We start from the raw sequence: 26,165 nt of genomic DNA on the forward strand, positions 1-26,165 counted from the left end.
AAAATGTTATGAAATTTTAAATAATTTGACCCACCTATCCCGTAAAGAGCATTGTTGGTTTAACATTGGATGACATTTAAAACAATGCGACCAGTGCTGCAAAATATCACTGTCAATGTCATAAAATAAATCCATGTCAGCGTCACGTACTCAATTGTGTTGATCAGAGGTGATACTCAAAACTGTTGATGTGACCAATACATGCTTCATGACATTTTTGCGACCATCTATGTCATGACTTTTTTTGCTGCAATCAGTTCGTCAAAATTTCACTGATATAGTCATGACAAATTCTGACTGAAACAAAATCATGTCACGGTCACGAGCTCTGCTGCGATGATCGGAGGCTGCGACTAAACCTCTTTAATAATCACGACATTCAATGACACCGAGGCATGTGACGGTCGCAACAACTGTTTGAGTCTCACCTCTGATCATCTCATCACGCATTTTTATTGATTATCGGCGTTGAGCATTAAGTTAACACGGATATGTTGTTTATTGTTCTCGTTGGTGAACATCTCGTGATGGATGCTCATGACATTTTGCAGCACTGAATGCGACCTTTATTGGTCAATGCGACCTGGACGTCCATAAACTGAAAAATCATTTTAAGAATAATTTCTGACATTTCTTTATTTGGATCTGAACATTTCAGGTCCTCCCAGTTTTTTTTTTTTTTTCAAAACCACTTTGCAGCTCTTTATGATCTTTATGTATTAAAACTTCACAGACCTCTCCGCAAAAAATATTCTACAATTGTGCTTAAAAGGACTGAGCACAAGGCTTCTTTAATTCCTTATTTTATATAAATGCATACAATTATAAACTTCTCTCGAAATTATATGGCAAAAGGATGTTCATTACCTTTGTTAAAATACCCTAAATTGGTAGAAACATATTTATTTGAGTTTTGTAGCTTAACTGATTTCTTCGAAATTAATGCTTCCATTATTTCTGCAATTAATTTGAAAAAAAAACACAAACATTTAGCGATCATTCTATGATATTTGATCGTATTTTGATTAATTGCAGAAAATTAGAAAAATAATGGAATATTACGCTGCCCATGTAGCAGTACATTCATTCTATCATCAAACTATCAACTATCAGACAGACTCATTTCGTTTCGTTTCACACTGTGTCGTGACGACTGATAAAAATCTTCATTTTGAGTAACTTTATTAAACCCTTTTGTAATTGTCTTACAGGTAGATTTGCAACTTCTTGAAGGCACTTAATCTCGATCAGCTGTGCTTTCTTGACCCTACCTGATCTTGCTATGCGACCTTCACCAAACTTTCCCCTAATTGGCCATAATTTCGATCATCAGACTGTTTCATTTTCGGGTTTTTTTTTTCTATCGCGTCTTTACTTCTTTCAACAGCTCTATCTATTCATTCGAGGTACATGACATGACAGCTCATTGTTGTTTTTTTTTCATATTGCGTATGTCAAATCGGTACGAGCCGGAAATATCGTGCCAACTCTTTCCCTTTTAATTTCTTAATTAAGATATGATAAATGCTTCATTGTATCTTTTACGGGAGCCAACTATTTACCAACTCTTCACTCATGCTCACAAACCTTCAACTTAGTCAATGCGTCGGCTGAATATAATTTAATACATTTTACAAGTGAAGCAAATTCTAACTCAAACAAAGATCAAAGCACAAACCGAGCCAACGCATGTTGGGAAAAGAATGCTAAAATTCCCTCTTTCGGTAAGTTAAATTTTCATTTAAACAGGACAATGTGTTAGAAAGCATTTTCTCGACCCGCAACATTCGTAAAAGACGCACTGCTCTACTCACGATGCCGCGTTTTGATGGCACTACCTCATAAATTATATCTCACCACGGTGCGCTTCACTTAAAAAAACCAACAAACCGGGTGAGGATATGCGAATAATGGTTTTTCACGTACATTACCTCACACTCTCTCTCTCTCTCTTCCCGGCCGCTACCGCTAATGTCATCTATTTTCCCAAATGGATAAATTCCACCCAGTGGCCCCATTAAAACGTGCCACGCGTGTACGAAATAAGTTAGTAAATTACAGGTCTAGTCCCTCCCCCTCCCCCTTCTTCCCCGCTCTAATCAAGAGAGAGAAAGAGCTGCGTTTGGCGCGTTTTCGGTTGCCGCTTGCCGGGCGAAACCAGTGTGGCACACCATCCCGACCCGATGTGTGTTGCATGTTTCATCCAAATTAACCCAATTAAAAGCGAGCGCGTCAAATTTGGCCCTAACATTACTGGGTGTGTGTGTGAGTGCGTTACTGTATCCAAAACCCCGGTCGAGCAAGAGGTAGAGCAGCGCACGGAAAACAGGAAACAGCTAAAATAAACCCCCAACGCGACTAGGAAGCTGAAGAACGTGACTGAAAACGCGAACATTTATCAAGTTCGTTTCCTCTGTGTTACAACATTTTATGCTCATTTTTTGGCCCCACACTCCAACAATGACAGTGTGCGCAGATTTTTCCCTTTTCCTGAGTCGCTGAGGCACCCAGCAGAGTAGCAGAGAATACACTCGCGCATCACGGTTCAAAAGCGCCGTTGCTCGTGTGTTTATGTCGATCGAACCTGCAAGGGACGAAAGGAAAAGCTAAGAAATAATAATACAATCCACTCGATATCGTCAGCACCATCAAAAGTGCCGTGGCGTTCTTGCACGCCATTAAAACACTCATTAATTTCGTGTCAAATAAAACCGAGCCAGCGAGCCAGAACTCTCTACACGGGCACGGGCCTCAAAAAACACGTTACGAAACGTACAAACACACGCAGCCACGTTGGACGAAACGCCCGAAAAAGGGGGAAACAGCAGCATAATAAACTGCATCCCCAAAAACGGTAGCAGCAGCAGCCACCGCACCGCAGTGACAGAGGGCAGTGAGTGCCGCATGCAGGACCGAATGTCGCCCCGCTGCTGCCGCGCCGCTGCCACGCCAAAACCACTTCCCGAAAGCAACAGCATTTTAATCACTTGAACATAAATAAATTCCTCACACGCTCTGTCTCTTTCCATCCGTCTCACTTAGAAGCACACGCAACGTCAGCGAAAGCGACACCACACTCCCTCCCTTGCCAAACATGCAAACACACATTCCAAATGCACACGTACGCCGTCATTGCATGCCCTTTTTTTGTTTTTGCTTCCCATTCCCCGTTTAGGAAACGGTGGCAGTCGTAGAATTGCATTGCCATAGACTAACGACTAACGAGAACTCCCTCCCGGCCAAAGGTGCATGTGTGCTGAAGGGTTGCCGGGAAGCGTGGAGTCATGTTAAGGGCTGCTGCTGCTGCTGGGAGAGCCGCTTGTTTTCGTCGGAAGCAAAGGGTCGGAATATGCAAAAGCGGGTCGCGTAAGGTAGTGTCTTACAGAGGAAGGTTGGTATACTGCAACCAAGAGAGTGTCAAATGCATCATTATCGTTAAACCAGCTGGCAAAAATCACGTTTCAATACAGCGAAAAATGTTGAAAATAAATAAACGGGATTTCTTATAAAAATATACAAAGTAAAGTATTTAAGAAATAAATGATTTATTAATACAGTCGTTGCCGCTAAAGTTTGACTCTAACTTACATATTTTTGACTCCAAGACACCAATTTTCAACAGCGCGTCACAATTTGTTGTGCCGCATTGCTTCACAATTAACGTTGTTGAGGGCCATTTTGACGCTACTTTTACAATAGGTGAAATTTCAAATCTCGTTTTAATTAGAAAATATAAATTGAGTGTATCAAATTCCTACAGATTTCTTTTATTCAAATTTAATTTTCGACTTTCAGAAAAAAAAAATTGAATTTTGATGAATTAGTCCATAAAATAAGCTATTTATTTTAACATTTACAAAGTCATCGCGGGCCGCATTTCAAGCCCTTGAGGGCCGCATGCGGCCCGCGGGCCGTAAGTTGGAGACCCCTGCTCTAAAGCATAAATTTTTGACTGTGAATCAATCGCTTTATTTACAATATTCCCATGTTTGTGTTGCAAAATTATTGAAATCAATTTTTATAGTAAATAATTTCATTGATAGAATTCAAAATTTTTTGGTGTAAGCAATGGCTTTACAAAGGCTTGGCTTTTTTTTAAAGAAAAATTATCAAATTATACGGTTTTTGTATTTTTTATGTAATTTAAAATTATAATTATCAAAAATCTGCTCAAATACCTTGTAAAATTATCAAGTTTTCAATAAGAGTCAAAAATTGATGACTTACAGACAAAAATAGATGCATAAGAGGCAAAAATCGATGCGCACTGTCACAAATTGACACCTTGGAAGCAAATTTATGGTGACAACGAATTGGTTTGAATATTTTCAGATAAAATGAAGAGAATATAGAAAATAATATAACGATAAATGACGTATTTCAGCAAGACGATGAAAGTTACACATCATAGAAACCAAAAAAAGGGTTTCCAGATCGAAGACAAAAAAAGGAAGTACTTCAAGAAAGAATATAAGAACAGAAGAAAATAAAAAAAATCACTATCCATCGATACTTTGAAATAAAAACCCTGTACTAACACGTGCTTGAAAAAAAATCATCGCGAATGAAAAGAATTAAAAATGAGAAAAAAGGTCTCCAAATAAACCACGCTAAAAATCTCACCAAAATAAGAACAAATTCGAAAAACACGAGAAGCTAATCGAAATGTTCAATTTTAGCCAGTGACCCCACCTCTAGACTCTGGTGATATGGTGGACAGTGTTAAACAGCCATTTAAGGCGCCGTTAATCATCATCAACCTTCAGTGATGGGGGGGATCATCGATCACAAGACGAGATGAAACTAAAGTTAAGTGATTCGACCATGATAAAATGTCGTCCCAATGAAACAGAATAGCTTTCAATTAGTATATTATGGGGCAAGAGCGCCAGCGAGGCGATCATTTTGATAAATTGCCGAGTTCATTTGCAAAAATGGGCCAGCGAAAAGATCCGACGGATTGTCGATATGCTCATTGAAAGACTTTTAAAAAATAGAATTATAGAAAAAGGGGAAAAAATAAAATAAAGTAAAATTGTTTTACAAAAATTTTAAGTGAAAAAACGAAAAGATGATTAATTTGATGCAAAAAAGCTAAAATAATTTAAAATCAATCACAAGATAGTACAATATTGAAAAACGTAACAAAAACAACAGATCATCCAAATAGAATTCGATCGTGTCCACACATGAATCACGTATCACACGTGCAGCAGAGCTGAACCCCAGACGCACTCCCGTCTAGCTGGCAGAAGAAAAACAGCGACGGCGGATGCGGGGATGCGATAATATGTTGCCCTTGCGGTTTGTGGCCAGCCTCCAGCGCACCAACATCAACCAACCAACCAACCCAACACCAACGGAGTCCGGCCGCTGGCCAATCCGCGAGCGGACGCGCCGGCCGGAATCCAATTAAAATTAAACAACCAGAACACGAAACTATGGCCATAAATAAGTTCGCTAACTGAACGGCGCGGCTGCATGCGTTCTCACGCGCCCGCGAACTGCCGGGCGGATGCCATTCCACGGGTGGCAATGGGGGTGGTGGGCTGCAACCTAGCCCTAGAACGTCGTCGGCTTTTTTTGTTGTTGTTATGTTTCAACGTTCCTTCCACTTTCCGTGCAGTTCACTTCATTTTCCGACACACGGACATTTACTTCCAGAGAGCATGGGAAAACCGACGAAAAATGCCAACACGAAAATGCAAAGTAACACCTAAACACTGGCTCTGTATGAGTAGGTGTTGTAAATTTGCCGCCCGCTAATACGTTTGATGCACACATTGCTACACATTGTTCTTACGTGTAAGCGTGTTGTTGTTACTTGTTTCAGTATGATCAACGCTTTTTTTATACATATAGAACTGGAACTATACACGAAACGTCTTAGTGAATGCATTTCCTCAGCTTCATAGTTTATAATTAATACCAACATTAAATAACAGATTGTTTTATGTAATGTGTTTCGCCTAATTTGACAAAATAAATCAACAGCTGGTAAGTAGTAATAGATCACCGCTTTCTAATCTATTTTTATCTTTCACCATCTTTCCCTCAACGAACAAGCATTATCTGTACAGCGAAAAAGCGAAAAAGATGGTTTTTTTGCCCATTTACCGAGACACACCAACGTAGCCGCGCGCGTCCTGTACATTCCAGTGAAATGGCGGCCACCGTCCAAGTATAAACCACCCAAAAATAAGCTCTCTCACACACAACACCCACACACACACACACACACACGACGTATAAAGTAATACGCTTGCTACAATAAAAATAACATACCATAAATCCCACCATGCTTTCGATCCTTTCCCACCATCCACCTCTTAACGAGACACTGCTCCCCCCTTCCACCCACGGAACAGAGAAAATGCCGACGGAGAAAATGTGACCGAAAGCTTCATTTCCCAGCAAAACACACACACACACACACACACACACACACACACACACACACACACACACACACACACACACACACACACACACACACACACACACACACACACACACACACACACACACACACACACACACACACACACACACACACCGCCCACAAGTTCCCTTGCGGAAAATGTCCATTCGCGTTTTCTGCGGTCGAAATATTCGCACAGGACGGTTGTGTGTGTGTGTTCGTGTTTGTGTTGGTATTATATGTGTGCCTTTTAGTGGGTTTTGTTGTGTATTTCACTCTTGTGGGATAGTGGGATTTTGTTTCCTATTTATTTTTCCTCCCCCCCCCCCCCCTCATCATAGCCACTCAACCACATTACTTTTGGTCATTTTCATCGTAAGCTCGCAGCAGTTTATTCGCTTGGGCAGTTATTGTCAGCCTTTTCCACTACCAGAAACGATTGAGTGGGGGAGTGGCGGTGACCGATCGTTTCCGTCGCGCTCCGGGCAAGTGTCTGCCGTAGTGGAGCCTTGCTGTGGGTACGATGATCTTACCACTCTTGCCCGGTGCTTGGATTGGTTGGTTTTGGTTGTGCGCCAGTGGTAGGGGAAAACTAAAGTCAATTCGTTTGGGTAACCAGTTTTTTTTCCTTTTTTGCTGTGAGTAGTAAAAATAGGGTTGGAAATTAATTTACTTTTACTGAATGTAATAGAGTATCTAGTGGGAAATGAATCGCAATGAAAGGTATTTATAATATTTTTACATTATTCTAAATGCTACAAATTATTCGTTAGCGAACATACATTTATTCTACCCGAAAAAACTAGCTTGGTCTTTGACGAACTCAGAATGTCCCAAGCTAACCGTCCACCACAAATTATTTTGATGGAATAGATCAAGGTGCACAAGCGTCTTCTATTTTTATTTATAGAAGATACTACATTCTGTATCGATTGTATTTTCCCACCCACTTCTCCAGCTTGATTAAAGGAAGGGAAGAAAAAAAGGCACAAGCCACAAGGAGTGAGTAGTGGCGAAGATACACCATGTGTTTCCGCAACGCTCCCGGGCTATTCCTTTTAAAGTATCATATTTCCCCTTTACACCACACAGCGCGTTGAGGAGTGTTGATGACCTGGGAGCGGTTTGGCTCAACGGCAGCAAAGTTGTTAAGCTGCCTGTGCCGTAGTAAGGTGGACTCAAATACACATGGGGCCCAGAGCTTAAGCGTTAGTTTTGTTGTAAGACAGAGCACAACAACCCTTTACAGTTCGCTTTCCGAGGTTCATTGGTGCGCTTGGAACACATACAGCCTTTTGCTGCGTCATTACTGGATGAAAAACATGTGCCGAAATAGGCTCACAGTGAATACACTAGTGATGGGTTTAGTTGGCAAAAATCCAGAGTCGACTCTGATCCGATTTCGACAATTTCGGAACACAACAAAATGAAAACCCTGATCATATGCACATTGCACCAGACGGCTTCGGTTAACTCTGATCGACTCCGGACGACTGCGGGTGACTTCGGGTGACTCAGGACAACTCCGGACAACTCCAGACAACTCCAGACAACTCCAAATAACTCCAAATAACTCCGGACAACTCCGAACAACTTCGGACGACTACGAGCGACCCGGGACGGCTCCGAATAACTCCAAACGACTTCGGACGACTCCGGAATCATGAGTGCGCTCCAGAGAGCACATCACTAGAACACACACAGTGGTGAGAAGATTTTGTGATTTATTTTTTCATACCCCCGTGTGGTTTACAAACGCTCCCAGGCCGTCAGTGGGGAACCGTTAGAGCCGTTGATACCGACTCAAGACTGCGTACAAAACCAACAATTGCCTACTGGACGGCACCAAAGCCTATCAAACCCTTCTTCTAGCTGCCAAGTCAGCATCGAAAGCGTCTGGGAAATGGAGAATTCCAGAATTGCTAACATCGTTCCTCTAATGAACTCGAGCCTTCCGTGAATGGTCATCCGTTGTCTAAACCGCTTCCCAATGAGCTGCTGCGCTCTAGTTGTAACTACCAGGCGCAGTGGAACCGGGCACGCACAGCACAGTGCTGGAACTCGTTTCAAGACCGTCCCACATCCTCTCGCATTCGCGTGTCCGAATCGCGCAAACAAGCGCATCCTCCTATCGCTAGAAACCGAGGCTAGAAATTAATTCCAACAGTACACACACACAACACGCCCACTCTAACTTTTCAATCACACCTTTGGGGGATGTGAGCGCGTGTTTGCGATTTCGCATCCTTTCGGATCGTGCTGTCTCGAAACGGGAACCGATGTTGGAACCGGTCCCTGGAAGCATCTGTACACCTTCGACTGTTTGAGTACTTCAGGGAATCGAAACTCCGGGCGATAAGTGAGGGAAAAAACACCAAACCTTTCTAGCAAAACAGTCCGACACGGACGGTGCGACCATTAATCTCATTCGCACTTCGCAGGAAAATTGTTTCACGAAATCTCAAAACAGGTGACGTTTGCACGCATTGAAGGACGATGAGCGCAAATGAGAGGGAAGAGAGGTTTAACATTTTGGATTCATTCGGAAGAATCCTAACAAGAATTAATTTATTTGGATGGTTGCAAAGACTCTCATGAAAACTAGATATTGTTTGCTTTTTCTGGAATATTTGTTCGAGGCTTTTAAAAATTGAGATTTTTAACCAAGCATTATGTAGCAGATTTTCCTCCTTCCAGTTTCGGTTGTATTAGCTGAATTCAAAGAAAATAATTTACTTCCAAGAGTACAATTAAGTTCAGATTCTTTTAGGTCCGTTTTTTTATACACAACTGTTAAAGTTTGTCAATTAAATAGACAGTAATCAGCAAATATGCATAGGTAACACGTCGTGTGACATCAGCAAATTGTATTGTAACGTATACTTTAATATTTGATCGTAAACAACAAACCAATTAATTGGAGAACAAATATCCTTTAACTTGTGATTTAATTTCTGCTTAATATTCAGATTGGTTTTTTTTTGTAATATTATAAAAAAAGGCAATATTTCACGCTCACTTCCACTCAATTTCTACATGGCACTTATTGAATGACTATTGCAGGGTTTTCCGAGCCAATTTCCAATATCAACAACATTTTGCTTGCGTGATATTTTTCAACAGCTGTCAAATGTTGTATTTGCATCACAAACATGTTTCAGTTCTTTCGCATGATTTTCACATCACATCACAAGCTGAACTGATTTATTTGTGATGTGTTGAAGATCATGTGGAAGAATTGAAAAATTATTGTGATGCAAACATAACACGTGACAGCTGTTGAAAAACTTCTTGCAAGCGATGAATAATGCTGAGCACATTGGGGATTGGCTTGGAAAAACCCTGTATCATTTCAGAAAATACAGGGTTTCCGAGTCAATTTCCAATGTCTACAACATTTTTCATTGCCTGCGAGATGTTTTTCAACAGCTGTCAAATGTTGTATTTGCAACACAATACAATACAGGGTTTTTAAGTCAGTTTCGAATGTAAACGATGTGCGTGCAAGATATGTTAATACACAACAATCATCAATATTTCATTTCCATCATCATAATTTTTAATTTCCTCAGCATGATTTTAAACCTTTGTGAGGCGTTGAAAATCTCGTGTAAAAACTGAAATTTCATTATTAAGCTAAAACACCATTTGACAGCTGTTGAAAAACAGCTTGGAGGTGGTGAATAATAATGAGCACAAGTGACTTGGAAAGCTCTGTATTATATTTTAATGCATTCCACTACACTTACAACAATTAACAATCAAATTGACTTAAAAGAAATCGAATTAAGTGAGATTTGAATGCAATACCGTTGATACGATCGTACACTTGCCTACAGCACCATGAAAGCATTCCGTCTATCGATTCTAGTTAAAAGAAAACTCGTTTCTAATAACACTTATTAATGTTGAATTCATTTTTCCAGGGAAAACAAAACGCGTGCTAATGTTCTGTTGCTTCAATTATCCCACAAACTAATACCGAAGCTAATCAACGACAATCATCCGACCCACAAACGGTAACTGAATAATCGGAAAACAAATTTTACGTGCCCTGCCATCTGTTTGGCGGGAAAGTAGTATTTCGATCGATTAATTGCCTAATGTTACGGTTCTCTCCTAATCTACCCCCAGCACTCATACACACACATATCATCACCGCACACTCACCTCCTGCTGTGGCATGTATGCCCCCGCATTCACCCACTTTCACCGCTTCCAAGGACGCTCCGATATATCCGTTTTGCATTACCAAGACCTCCTCCGATACGCAGGTGTGTGGTGTTGCGTAATGCGGAAAAAAGTTATCTCATCAATAATTGATCATCGACACCATTCCGAAAATGTGTCCATCACACATCGCACGCATTTCAAGCAGTGTGTTGTGTATCGTCTCCATCGCTGGCACCGCTGGCGCCACCACCTCCTCGCCATCCATCGTGAGAGAGAGAGAGCGCAAGCAAAAGAAAGCGCACCACGACACAAACTCATCAAACGCGGGCGCGAGAGCTGGTTTGGTGGGCGATCCACACATTCCCGGAACGTCGTAAGTGAGACATTCAATTACTTCCTTGCCCGTTACCGAAAACCCCTTCGCGCGTCGCTACCACCACGACCGGCACACCACAGCGCCTTCGTTCTTGCTCCTCTGCAGCCGCTTTTGATTGAGCGGAACTGGAGAAGCCGAAAGCAAAATTGATCGAATTGGGCGCGAAAGCAGCACACGCTGCTCACAGACACGCAACGAGGAGACATACATGGCCGCAGCATTGAGAGGACCTTGTCGATTGATGAGCGAGCGACATTCGATTCCCTTTGGTCACATCGTTTGGCTTCTTTTCCGTTTTCCCTTTTTTTTTTGATCGAACATCCCCCTTCTGTTTTCAAAGCATCCCTCTCCCTCCTCCGCTGCTATGTACAAAACCACTCGCAAGCATCATCCCTCCTCCTTTTTTGCTTTGCAGAGACTTCCACCCAACTTTGGACGCTCAGGGATGCTTCGGTACGTACACCACACACGAGGGGGCGGAGAGAAGCTTTTCCGTTTTTTTTGCAGCATAAAAGGGAGAGACGCGGCTACATCTTGACAGCATAGCAACATCATGCCCCGCACACACCGGAATTCTCGTATTCGATTCGCACCGGAGAACACTCTGCGACACAGAGCACATACACACACACCGCTGAAATACTTCAAATTCCCCCGCCAGATATCGATTTCGCACGCGTTCCGACACCGCCCAGGTGGATGTAATTAAATTGTGATTGAAATGTTCATTGTGTGTGTTTTTTTTTCTTCGCTCCCGCAGTGCCCTACACGCTATATGACAACGATGGCAGCGAATGAATCTTCCTTGGCTCTGGTTTTCCTATGGCATCGTTCGGGGGTTTGCTGAACTTTGGTCGATGCTGCTGCTGCTGCTGTCCTATCAAAAATAGCGAACAAATTATAAGAATTTTCCTCTTCGCTTTCCTCCTACCGGCGAGCAGTGTATTCCTTTTCTGCCTCTCTGTTTTCGGTTGATTTTCTGCCAATCCTACATGGCTTTGAAGCACACGGTTCAACAACTTTACTGTTGCAAGAAGCACCAAAAAAGTAACCTTTTTTTGTTTTGTTCCACCGTTCAAGGTACGCTGAGCATTGTACTTTGAGCGTTTGTTTTGTTTGGTGAAAAGTTTTACAGAGCATTTTTTTGATTTCCTTTTTCGCTTTGATAATGTATTGTCGTTTGCTGCGGTGCAAAGACCTTACCATGTTTTTTTTTATCGGTAACAATTTGCAAACAGCAATCGAGCGTATAAAAGCATTCGCGTGCAATATTTCAGCCGCTCAGCAGCGTCTTGAGCAACTTTGTTTGTTTGTTGGTCAACATTTCGTTTTAATTTCAAACTTTTTTTAAGATGCCATTCGTGCAAAATCTATCTTTTTATTCATTTTTTAAGTATATTTCTAGCGCTAGCGTGCATCAAAATTGGAAAATACAATTAAACTGCAATTGAAATCGAAATTTAACTTCTTTTTTTTTTGGAAAATTAGAAGAAACATCCGAACTTTGGAATATTATTGCAAACAAACATACAGATGAAAAATCAACAAATATTCAAATGACACAACAGCATACCTACTTCAGAGCATGTATCATGCATTATGATTTTCAAATGAAAGGAACTGGCCAACTTTAAGACAAAGAAACACATTAGAATGATTAATTGTACCTAAAACAATGAAACCAAAAATAGATCAGCTCGTGAACATGGAATTTTGTTTGTTTGTTTTATTTCTACATTAAATACAACCAAACACACATATAACAGTGTTGGGTGCAGTGCTGCAAAATGTTACTGTCAATGTCATAAAAAAATCTGACTGAAAAAAAATCCATGTCACGTACTCAATTGTGATGACCAGCGGTGATACTCAAAACGATTGGTGCTAGCAATATATTCTTCGTGACATTTTTGCGACCATCGCTTGGTCAGTCACTATGTCATGACTTACTGTGATCAGTTCTGCAAAATGTCACTGACATAGTCATGACCAATTCCGACTGAAACAAAATCATGTCAGCGTCAAGAGATATACTGTTATGACCAGAAGTGACACTCAAACAGTTGGTGCGACCATAACATGCTTGATGACATTTTTGCAACGAACTGTTGGTCAGTCACTTGGTCGCGAAACTCCTGTCGTTGATAATCACGATGGTCATGGGAGATATGCGGGGTGCGTGCGAGTGGTTCGAGAAACAAAATGAGCAAGATTTCTCGCTCTATTTCACCCGGCAGATAATCAAACCAGACAGAGCGAGTACGAATGCTCTATTTGTTGCAAGTATACACATCAAGTATATTCCAAGAATGTCGTGATTATCACCGACAGAAAATGTCGTGACCAAGTGATCAAGAGTAGGGTGTTAAATAAAATGTCACCAAGCATGTGATTGATCCATCAACTGTTTGAATATCACCTCTGATCATCTCAGTTATGTACGTGATCTGATTTGAGCTTCGTTTCAGTCGAGAGTGTTGATGATTGAAACTGTGGGATTTGGCAGCACTGTTAACATCCAGAAAAAATCAATTCTCAGTCAGAGTTTCGCGTTTGACTCAAGCACTCGCATGTCGTATTCGGAATGTCATGACGCACTTTCATTGAGTATCAGTAATGAGCATCAAGCTACCAGGGATATATTCATGGTTTTCTTCAATAAACATCTTGTGATGCTCCTGACATTTTGCAGCACTGGTAGGGTGTATTTGATTCAAGTTCGTGGAACAGAATGAATTTTTAAAATTATTCAATGATTCTGAATCTCGATTGAAAAGATTCATGAACCTCGAAATCTGAGACAAGGCTAAACCCCAAGACGGGCATGATGTTAAGTCCTACAAATTAAAGACTGTACCACGGATCCACCCCACAAAATCATAAAAAATCTAATAAAAATCTAATAAATCTCTAATTATTGCTCGTCGCTGAAGATCAACGAATTTCAATGAAAGATTCATGAAGCACAACACTAAAATAAATCCTCGTCGTCAGTGGTCGGTAGACATTGCGACCGAAAGAGACCAACATTCTACAAAAATGCGTAAAAAGCCAATTAATCATAAACAAATCAAGAGTAAAAATGTGTAAAAATAAAAGTGGCAAAGTGCCACCAGTTAGACAGCAAAGAGCCGTACTTTGCCGATCACTGCTCTAGGCCATAAACATAACGCTACATTTACCGATGAAACGAACAAACCTTCACACTCCAGCCACGACGCCATTTCAAGACACTAAAATTTGCCCTTTTGCTTCCACCATTATTCCCCCGGCGGTGCCGGTTCACCTTTCCGTTTACCAAATCTCCGAAATCTTCAAAGCGCGCTCGAGAGTTTGAAGAGAGCCAAAACTTTCTAGCCAGTTTGAAACTGTTGTGAGCCGTCACACCGGGACGACGCATCCTCCCCGGCGGCGATCCTCCCCGTAAACAACCAAGAGCCCGGTAAATCATTTACCATTGCCGCAATAGCGTCACGTTAAAGCCGCCGCCGCAGCCACACGCTCGTGAGTGGGTGTCTTCGCGACCCCACGCTCCAATAATAAGCTGCTTAGCATAGTCGGAGGAGGCCGCCAGAGCCATTAGAGATTCGCAAGGACAGAGATAGAGAAGGAGCGCGCGAGAGAGAGAGATAAAAAAGCACCCACAAAAACAACCCAGCAAACCAACCATATCTGGAGGAATCTATTTTGCCGATTCCTTTGGCGAAACAGACCAACACCCACCCAGAATCGCGCGTTTCAAGGTGGTGCAAGAGGAGACGTTTTATTTCCCCGTGCGCCGCGCGCTTTTATTGTCTTTAGCTTGTTGATATGGTTTTGCGGTTCGAGAGATGTTTTATTCACTGCACGAAAGCGCTCAAAGTTTAACAGTTTGCGTCAGATTCGCCGAGATTAGCGCGGTACTGTTACGCGGCGCCCAGTCCAACTTGGGAGTACAAACAAAGCGAGCAAATCTTTGAATGTCCTTCGTTTGACATTAAAACATGGATGAAAGTCACCCACCGGCGGTTCACGCGCACTCGAAAACAGCTTCTCCAAGCGCACAATAAAGCGCTTAAGCAAAATATTAACCGAAATGGACGTCGAGAGATGCTGCCCGCCGTGTGCAATCCTCCTTCTTCTCGTTTCATCAGCACATAAAGAATGGAAAGGATCCGGATTTACAGCAAAAGGATACACAGCAAGCCATACACACAGCAAAGGCATGAAGGCCTGTCAGCTAATGCATCGTACGTTCGGCTGCTCGAGTGGGGAAACAGCCATTACATAAACCTGTGAGAAAAAAACAAAACAAAAACCTGCCTAACTGCCCTTAAAATGTCGTCCCTTTTTTCCGAAACATAATCGAAAGCATTGTTTTTCACCCGCATGAAACACACTCACAGGTAGTGCTTGGGGGTGTCAGATCGTTCGGTAAGATCGTTATCACGTGGGCCCATCCATGCATTTAGCATTAAACTCCAAAAGAAAGAAGACCCCGGGTGTCACCCACCTTCGTGTGTCCCCAAATATAGAGCCCATCTTATGCTCTCCTTTGCCGTGTGTGGGTGGCGCGGAGGGATGTGCTGCTGCTAATGTATTTCTTTTATGTTGCGAGACTATCTCCCGAAACCTATACAACCCCAACTTCAAGTGGGAATGTGACTCAGTATCGTTCGGCTGTTGCTGCCTCCCACGTTAAGGGTTTCTCGGATGCCCTGTGTTCAGGGGGAGCTCACTCACCCAACTAAAGCCCGCTCCATTAGCCGGTAAAGAGGAGCCGAAGGATGGCGGGGATGGGGCTTACGATACATTGGGCTGTGTGACCCAAAGAATTAAAGGACAGCTTTCTTGCAGTAAAAGCGAAATCCCTTCGCCGGCAACCTCCGTGCGTGATATTATTGACGCTTTGGTTTAGTTTGGAACGTGATCCACACGCATCGGGTTAGGATTTGGTGCGATTTTATTCGTCGTTTTACGTGAAGGCAGGGGTTTAAATGGGTTACAGTCGTGTAATGAGGATCTTTCGAAGCGTTTGAAATGGAGTAGTGAAGAAATGTATTTAAAAAACGTTTAATGGTTTTGTATTTAACCTTATTTTCAACTCGAGCTTATGCAATACATCCTGTTACAGGTTTGTCGAACCCGTGCCCTGTAACATTTTGATGTAAGTTGTGCTATTGTAAGATATGTTTCTTGTCATAATTTTATCGAAAGTCCAATTTTATATTTCAATCTAGAATGCTTCAAGTTTAGTCTCTGGTTCTACTCTGAATGTGGAACAATATTCTTCATCCGGGTTGTATCCATTTGATACTTACGTTCCATCATGTTGGATTTCGCTAATGGTGTACAAACATTATCTTTTTTACGATAAGAATTGGCATATACAGGCGGTCCTCGAGATACACGGTACCTCTTAGGCCGTGGGGCCAAGGGGTTTCCCAACGCTCATTTTCTCAAGCACCCATGAGTACTTTTGAGAAACCTACGTTCTCAACGTTTGTCAAATCGGTTTGAGAATCTTTGAGAATCTTTCAGACAATTGACGATGCAGCGACCAGCTAACTGAAATATGAGCAATTGTGCTATTCGTTTTTATGTAATCACTTTGGAAAATGTATTAAATGTTTATAATTAAAAATGTTTTTAAAAAATGCGATCAAAAACTTATATATTTTCATTTTAAGCTCCATAATAAAGCTTGAGAGGCTATATCAGCTTCTCAGAGTGAGAAAAAATGACGATGGCCGCGGGCTCGCGCCTGAGAACAAGTTTTCAGTGCTTGAGAAACTTAAATAAGTGCTTGAGAATGCTTTTTTTATTTGGGGCCCTTTCCGTTTTAAATTCGTAGGCTGAAATTTCAGCCTGTCAGCTGTTTGCATTGTAGAGCACTTTTCGAGCAGCTATCTAAGTCGGTAAAATATACAGGTGGGCTTATCCCAAGGTGTATGAATTTAAAAGGCTGATTTTTTCACTTATTTTTCTGAATGAAGATTTTAAAAGTGTTTTGTGTATTCGTCAAGCCTTCAGAAATCTTGTTTGAACAAAAGGTTTCACCCATCCTGTCAAAAAGTGATATTCAAATTTGGTTATAAAAAGACCACCTAGACTACATACACTTTGATTCTGGATTCCATCACCAGATCTCTTTAATGCACCTTGGGGTAAATGTAAACACCACCTTGTTTTGCCATTTTCGAGCAGGTACTCGAATCTAATTCTAGCTTTGAGGCTAGAATAATCTAGACTGAAAATTGCAGGCTAGTTTATGTGTGGTTTTGTATGAAGTGTTTATATGATTTCAGCCTCCAACTGTCAAACTCCATACAAAAAACTAACTAGAATCGTGAAGGTCCCCTTTGACAGTTCTTTGAGCAAATTTTACTGATTTGACACATAAATTGTCAAAGGCAAAATAAATTCCCTTCTGGTCGGAGCTTATAAGTATTTAAGAAGATTTTAAATTGTTCTATACAGTCAGAATTACATCTAATAATTGCTAAAACTTAACACGCCAAGCAAAATTTAACGAAAATAAGTGATATTGTGGTATAAAATCGTGAAATTCTACTTATGCTACATTCAAGATACGCGATATTTTGCGACCGTTTTCGGTTCCCATGAACCATGTATCTCTCCTGTAATTATAATTATAACAATTATAAATCATACATTTTCCAGTCATATATAAGCTAACCGGATTGCGGCCAACCAGGCCGTCTTTACGAGAAATAAAAAAAATAAAGTATCCGGATCGAGCCTGCGTTTGTTTATATATTTTCAGGATTAAATAATCTTGGCTACAAAAACTTTTTTTACATGTGGTTGAGTATGAAGTGTTAACATGATTTAAGCTGCCTTCTTATTTGTTGTCTCCTCTTAGCCGCAACTTTTTTATACAAATTATCCATTTAAATGGGTTTGACAGACCTATCGTTATGAGGCAACATGGAATGAGTCATGATGATTCTTAGGTGGCAACCGATTGAGAAATTGCATAATTCGAGAAAAACAATTAAAAAAACAAACCGATAAGCGCTGGTTACAGCAATAAAAAAGAAAAGCGTCATTCCCCCAGCCATCGTTCCAGCTCGGGCAGATAAGTAATCAGCAACCCTAAAACAGCAAAGCATTAGGTGTACCACAAAAGTACGACAAAGAAAGGGGCGCAAAATCGAACGCTCATAATTTATGAAAAGACGCAATTGGACGACTTTTCCTGAGACCAGCGTAAGAGCAGCACAGCGGATTGGATTGTGTCATTGGTGCAAGAAGATTAATACGAAGCTATGCTCCACTTCTTCATCTTGCTATCTTGCGTACAGAGCGGGGAGGAATAAGCGATGAGTTAATCTGGTATCTAAGGAAACTGAGGATATGCTCCTGCCGAAAGCTCCTTGGATCGCGAGCAGTCGGGTATACACATTAGCTACCCCACACAGAAAGCTCGTTTCACCGTGGTTCGAAAGATCGTTAGGAACACACACACCCACAAATACACCGTGCGAGAGGCTATGGAGATGATAATGAAAATTTAATCACATCCATATCCCGCAACGCGCTACCGAAACCAACGATACACAGCAAAAGTCGGGTAAGTTGCTATCTTCAGGAAAGAGTGTATGTGAACGAACTCGACTCTCGAAAAACTGCTCCAGTTAGTGAAACGGGGCCTGACGGGGAAATGGGTTTTAGTCGTATTATTAGTAGTGATGGCAAAAAAGGATCATCCTTTCCTTTACCCTTTTTTTTGGTTACTTCGCCTCGCTCAAGTATGATAAAGCGACAGCGTATAGCAACATTAAACGATACACAGAGCAAAGGGGAAAAAGTGGTAGCATATAGGCGCTGAAGGTACTGCTACACCGTAGAACCGAGGCCCCGGGGCAAGATGCTAACCGGCGTATCAAGCTGCAGCGCACCCCGCAGACTGTACGCATTAATCCAACTTTAAAATTTATCATAACCCATTAGTGCAATAGAGGGTAGCCCGTCGTGAACCTTTTCTCGTGCGGAGAGTTGCTGAGCTGAGCGGAGGACCGGGATGTGATGGAAATGTTATGAAAAATTAAGTTATAAGTATAGCCACACCGCCGGTTCCACCAAGAAAAGGTCTGAGCGCCATATCTCGGAGCTTAATTGCAACGATGACAGTGACTGAAAGGCTGTGCTATATATATTGGGCTTTTTTGAATTTATTCTCACGCTCACTTGTTGAGTAGCTTCATCATGAGATCCATAGCTCATACCCATATTAAAATAGCATTCATTACCACTGACACTGACGGGTGCTTTCTATGGGAAGTGTAGCGATAACATCAACGAGTATTCATTTTAACGCAGAAACTCATGCAATTCCCCCATAATGGCAAGGTGGATAAGATAAGGAAAGCCCCAAACGATAAGACCAAACGAAGTACGACAAATAAATTTGTTAATAGCGTAGTAAACGGCTTCGTAATAAAATGCAGTCAACTCACACTAAAATTGCACCAGCACTAATATTCAAGCAGTACGATTTTTTGCGTAAATACTCAATTGACATTTTCGAGCACGAATAATCGAGAATTCGAGCAAATTCCCTTAAACTGGAGCCTTAAACTTCAGGAATTCAGAAAAAGTCCTTTAAAATCAGCTGTAATGCGGCTTTTTCGTTACTTTCTTCTAGATTCGCTCGGAAATAATGTTTCCTATCGTTATAGTTGGCCATGTTCCTATTTTATTCTTAAATAATATCCTTTTATTTTAATTCATACAAAATGAGCTTTTGTTTTTCATAAAAAAACCATACCTATGAATAAAAAATGACCTCGACGGCATCGTCCATCGATAGAGGAACGTCTAATTTACGAGCACACCAAATCTTGGCACTTTCCACACGCTTGATCACACACAAATCCACTATTTCAGGCGTATCGAGTACTAATCGAGCAGATATGGGAAAACAATTTCGAGCAAATGTCACTTGGGTATGTACTGTAGCAGCTTCTCGAAACTATTACATCTACAAAAGCTTTTGTGCGAGTACAAACCACATTCAAAGCAAAATGAACAACACATCCTTGGCTGATCGCTTGCAAGCACTGCAAAAAATGCATTTTTTTCTTTCTTCTAATGACAAGCGTGGCAAAATGGATGACTCGATAGTAGCTCGATTGACTTCATCCTGCCCTTGCGAAGTGGACATCAAATTCTCGGAAGCTAGCCAGCAAAATACCTACACATCATAAGAGTGTTGAAGTAGAATAAAAAAAAAACACACACACACACAGAATAAGCCCATCCGATAAGCCATTGTGTGCAAGGTGTTGAAGTTTGCTTCAAGTGGTGCCCACGTGACGTTTATATCGACTACCAAGAGCCGTGTGAATGACGAAGGAGGGAATGGAGAATGGTTGGGGAAGAAAATACCGGACACACCCACACATCATTCCGCTACCACTGATGTCATTTCTTCAGCCCTTTTTCTAGCATCGTTTCAAACGACATCGGTTCCTATCCTCCCCACCGTAACCGCAAAACACGACTGTCTCAAGTGTACAGTCAATGTCCGGCAATCGAGCCATAACGTGAGACATATGTGTGTGTGTCTGTTTGATATAGAGCAACGGGCACAAAGCAATGCTGCACCACATCGGGGGTACCACTGAGTGTTTGAAGATTTATCCAAACATCGCAGCAAAAGAAGACGCTGCTTTTGATCCGTTACCGGAAACTGTCGGTTTTCCGTGCCTTGCGCTTTTCCACATGCTCTAGCGATGTTGTACAGCTGCTGCCATTTTTTTTTTTTTAGTTGAAGTGCAAGAGTGTACAAACATTCTTTGATATGGTTTATTATTTTTAGCCATACGCTTTTTTGACAAAGTGTGATAATTCAATCACATTTTATTTCACAACATGGAACACAATTGAGCAAGATAAAAATACATATTAAGCAATGTTTCGTGTAACACACATTACAAAGAATACTGAAATGCATTATGGAAAATCTATCAATCAAATTTCAAACATTTGAATGCACGATATGTCATTGATCACCAATCAATCGATAGGCTTCACCATGTTTGCTGTTAGACAGTTCATGGATGAACAACAATACTTCTACCAAAATAATAATTTGTAGTTTTTTCTAGGATACAACTATATTATAACACTCTTACTCATTTGCGAATGCAAAAAAACTGCACCTAAGAAATGCAACTTGGACGATACAGGGCTTTCCAAGTCAGTTTCGAATATAAACATTGTTATACACCGCGTGCAAAATGTTACTCCACATCGATCTAACGTTTCATTTCCAACATAATAATTTTTAGTTTCTTCAGTATGATTTTCAACACTTTAACGGGCTGCTGTCATCGTTTGTTCATCGGAATTTGAAGCCGAATTGCATCACCCGTTGACAGTTGAAGTGTTGAAAATCATGCTCAAGAAATTAAAGCAAAATATTCCGGAGGAACGGCTCTACTGTATTACTTAAAATAAATAATTATTATGAAGAAAATAAAGGGTTTACCAAGTTACTTTTGAATAAGCACACCATTATTCACTGCCTCCAAGATGTTTTTCAACAGCTGTCAAATGGAGTATTTGCAAAACTAACAAAATTTCAATTCTTGCACATGATTTTCAACACATCACACAGAACTGTCAAGCTCTCAATCCAGCTTGGGAAGTGTTGAAAATCATGTGGGGAAAATTGAAACATTATTGTGATGGAAATACAACATTTGACAGTTGTTGAAAAACATCTCGCAAGCAGTGAAAAATGTTGTACACATTGGAAATAGACTCGGGAAACCATGTCAACTATCAGAGTGATGTGGAATAGCATTTTGCATGCGGGTAAAAACAATGTTTACATTCGAAAGTCACTTGGAAAACCCTGTAAGCGAGACGAAACGTTAGCTTAGCAGTTGGAGTCCAAAGAATACTGGTGAAATTCTAAAGTAGCACGCACAGTTGCACATTACAGAGCTTTTACACTGAATGGATCTTTGAAGCCTTTCGCGACACACAAAATGAAGCCTCAACCTAACAAATGGAAAGCTTTTGTTTAATAGTGCATATCATAGTGATTCTGCAACGTTTTTCTGCTATCTAAATGAACGCCTAAAGTCGCGGATCACAGTTGTACGCGGCATCGAGATTTAATGAATTTTGTAATCGTAAATAATGGGAGATCTTTTCCAACTGAACGATATAACAGACGCATCTTGATATGTTGAGGCGCATACATTGTTACAATACATACACTTGTTAAATCGACTTAATGTTATAACGTTTTTATAACTATTATACCTCCACAAAGTTAAAAATTATTCCCTGTAAATAGGTTAAAATGTTGAGGTGACCTGTAATCTAAAAGCCTAAAATTCGTCTAAAAAAAGCCTAAAGCCTAAATAAAGCCTAAATCAAAATCATAATCTCTCCTGAAAACATAGCCAAAAAACATAAAAACTTTAAGCGTATATAAAAACTAAAACTAAAACTCACAATCAATCACGAGGCTCAACTCATTTCATTCGAATCGAATTCCCCAACAACCCTAAATAGCACTTCACCAAGCTGTACATTAGTGGTGTGTATGTGTGGTTTTGTTTTTTGTCTGCCCAATACGACCCGTGGTGTACGTTTCGAAAATCGTTCATAACCATCCATCTGTGCGGTTGATAAAATGGCTATAATGGGGGGGGGGGTGTATGGGGAAAAATTCTAATGCGCACCCACATTTGCCACACAAATGCGCCGCCGCCATCGCGCTGTTGAATGGTTTAATTGAGTGTGAAAACACTTAACCCCACACATCAAGGGGCACACACCCTAATAAAACTGAAGCTATGGTGAAAAATGAAAAAAACAACACCCAAATACCTATCCAACGGCCGGAGAAAGGATGATGCCCGTGCGAAAAACTGCGAGAAAAACAACATTTTTCGGGGCTCAAAAATTCTCAAATTATGACAGGCCAATAAAAGGAACCTTCGCCAGGAAAGGCAATATCGGGAGGGGCCTTACATGTGTTTCATAACAAGATAGGGGTTTCTTTTTCGGGGCGATTTTGTTTGCCGATCTTATCGTTTATCTTACACTTCTGCACCCAGTACCCTGCCCAGTTCCTGCAATCGCAGCAGCCGGTCGCAAAATATGGAACCTTTTATGACCGGTCCAAGGGAATACAGTAAGGAATGCAAACTCTCCAAAACCCATGAACAGCAATCAGCAGTAGCCTTATCATCGTTTGCAGTGTGTCGAGGACGGGGTGAAGAAGGCAAGGTCTCCGTCCAGTGTAAATACCAATCCAACCCCAGAGTAGGACAAAGTTCCATACATCACATGATTGACAATCAGTGTTGTAGTACCCGTGGTAGTCGTCGTCGTCGTGAATTGTTGTTGACCACAAACACAGACACACATACACGCACAGAAGTTGATTTTTCCTATCGTATGCAAATAAATCTCTTCTCGCTGTTTGCGATCCGCTTCCGGGATCGAAAGTGTCTCCGAAGAAATCAGCTTTATCAGTGGCCACGTCTTATCTGTTCGAATAACCTCCAAAAGGGAAGAAATGTCGAAAAACGGACCATAGATCTTGTGTTTGTGTGTGTGTGGTACAAAATATCGATTTTCTTCGGAAACAAGATTCCGACAACGATGTTCGTCTTGGAGCTGCGCTGCTGTTGCTGCACTTTGGTAAGGTTTAGAACACAATACAACAGAACAACAAGTCACATTGGGACGGGCCACATCTGCTAGAAAGATTTGTGTCGCTCGCATTCATTTCATCTCTCGCCAACGGGGGGTTCTGTGTGTATGTGTGTGTGTGTGTGTATTTTTGTTCGTTTGGATCATTTTTATACCGAGGGAATGGGTACCGTTTTTCTCTGCACCGCGTGCGGAGCAGCAGAACGGCATTTTACTACACCTACTGTGGGCGTTGGGTAGATGGCTTTATTTACATTTTCTAATCTTGATCGTTACTATCGTCCATACAGAGGCCAGACAGAGGAGAACGATCAAAACGAGGTGGGATTAAATGGCCACATGAAAGAGCTACGGAAAGTTATTAGCTTTTCTCTTTCACCGTTCCCGTAAGAAAGTCCGACTTCGTTAGGAGAAGTGGAGATTAGGTGACCTCTTACAAAAAATTGAGTATTTTTCCGTAAAAAAACGTGAAGGATAATATAATTACATTTGTTCCGAGACTGGACAGAAATTATTGTCCAGCGTATCCTTTTTATAAAAATGTAACGATTAACAATAATTTATTGATAGATTTATAGATATTTAATTCTCTGTATGAGCTTATTTAAAAAAAATCCAATAGGGCAATAAATTAAATTCAAATAGGTTTTGAACCATGTTTAAATAGGTTTAAATTGAAGTAAAATATACACCAACCACTTCTAACAGACGGTTGCAAAAAAAATATGCAGAAAAGAATCGAAATTGTGTTGGATGCATTTTATCAGTTTTACAGGGTTTGCCAAGTCAGTTTCGAACGTAAACATTGTTATTCACCGCATGCAAAATGTTATTGCACATCAATTTTATATTTCATTTCCATCATAATAATTTTTAATTTCTTCAGCATGATTTTCAACACGGCTCAAGCTGGATTGAGTTTGACGGTTCTTTGTTTTTTGTTGAAAATCATGTGTTGAAAATGAAATTTCATTTTGAAACAAATAAACCATTTGACAGATGTTGAAAAACAATGTTTACATACGAAACTGATTTGAAAAACCCTGTATCGCATTTTAAAAAAGCTCAAGACATTTCTGTCCTATCTGGTGAACATTTTTATTATTTGTTATTATTTCAAACATTTCAGTTACTAACAGTCAAAAACTACAAACGGATTTTTGTTCTTAACGAACCATAAGAATTATACGAAAAACTGGGAAAACCCAAGAAAAAAGCGTTCAACTATTGAGCCCTTACTGAACAATATCGGAAGGAGAATCAATACACGCTCGGATCTGTAGCAGCCGATGACTCTAGCATTCGTTCGTTAGGCTGGTACCGAACGCTCAAGAAATTCCCTACATTAATTTTGTACCTAATAATAAAAAGAAGATACAATATTTTTCAAACGATAAAATCTCCATACACACATTCTGGCCCCACCTTCCCCTACACTGCAGCTAGCCTAGGGCATCACCCCAAAATGCTGCCCACAGAAGATGAAAAAGAAGAGAAAAACACTTTCAACCCCACACGCATACACACTCACGTGCCACCATCATAAAAAAACAGCATCCAAAACAAAGGGAAAGCAACAACAACAACAAAACACATTTCATTCACAGCAAATTGCTCACCGAATTCGAAATCAGAATTGCACCGATTATGGAGAAAGGAACTGAACAAAAAATTACCGCATACACACGCACACACGACACATACACCACACACACACACGCAAGCACAAACGAACTGGTATCGTTGGCGTAATACGGCTTTTCGCAACTTTTTCGGATGCTGCGCGTGTTTTTGATTTTGATCGATATTTTTTTGTATCGATTTTGACAGTTCGCCGACACCCCCTCCCCTCCCTTCGCTGCTGCTTCTCCTCGACCACTCTCACACACGCTGCAAGGATATCTGCAATCTTCTGTCACGTTGATTGGCGAAGAAATCAAACAGGAGAACAAAAAAACTGGCTTGCTCACCCCGCTGTACAGATTTGTTTTCATCATTGTGTGCGTATTTGTGTCGAAGTGTGTGTGTGTGTGTGCACATTTGCATAACGACGTAATTGCACTTTCGTTCGGTACAACTGCAACACAACTGTACCAAGTTTCGGTTCCTTTTTATCCTTTCTACTTCTCACACACACACACACACACACAGACAGGCAGACAGAGCGCAATTTCGCTTTATCTTCACGGGTCACACACACGGTTAATTTTTAGTGGCATTTTTTTTTGCCTTCTGCACGCACGCACTGCCTACTTCGAACGGTTGTGCTTTGAGACAGCACGATGGTTGCGTGTGGCACACAACCAAGCACACAAACACACGTGTAAATTTTCATTCCATTCGTGAGAAGCTAATATCGTGAACACACATTTATGGATTAATGTCGGGATATCTCTCGCTCGCTTGCTGGCGACGCATCGACCGTAACAAAAAAACAGGATCACTCACAGATACGCACACACACACCACTACACACGGACCTTGTTCCCCGAAAAAGGATAACGCACC

General features: G+C 41.0%; 1 protein-coding gene across 13 annotated transcripts in view; it reads right to left on the reverse strand.

Moving 5' to 3' along the window:
- Positions 1 to 26,165, reverse strand: part of LOC1275507 (semaphorin-1A) — a 218,980-nt gene that overhangs the window by 191,553 nt on the left and 1,262 nt on the right. For 2 of the 13 annotated variants that reach the window (XM_061662581.1, XM_061662583.1), the window contains exon 2: positions 25,277 to 25,559. The exons of the other annotated variants lie outside the window; for them this stretch is intronic. The gene's annotated coding sequence lies outside the window, so the exon portion shown is untranslated. The remainder of the gene's footprint in view (positions 1 to 25,276; positions 25,560 to 26,165) is intronic. 13 annotated transcript variants of the gene reach the window in all.

Source organism: Anopheles gambiae, chromosome 3, assembly GCF_943734735.2.
Source record: "Anopheles gambiae chromosome 3, idAnoGambNW_F1_1, whole genome shotgun sequence".
Classification (NCBI taxonomy): domain Eukaryota; kingdom Metazoa; phylum Arthropoda; class Insecta; order Diptera; family Culicidae; genus Anopheles; species Anopheles gambiae.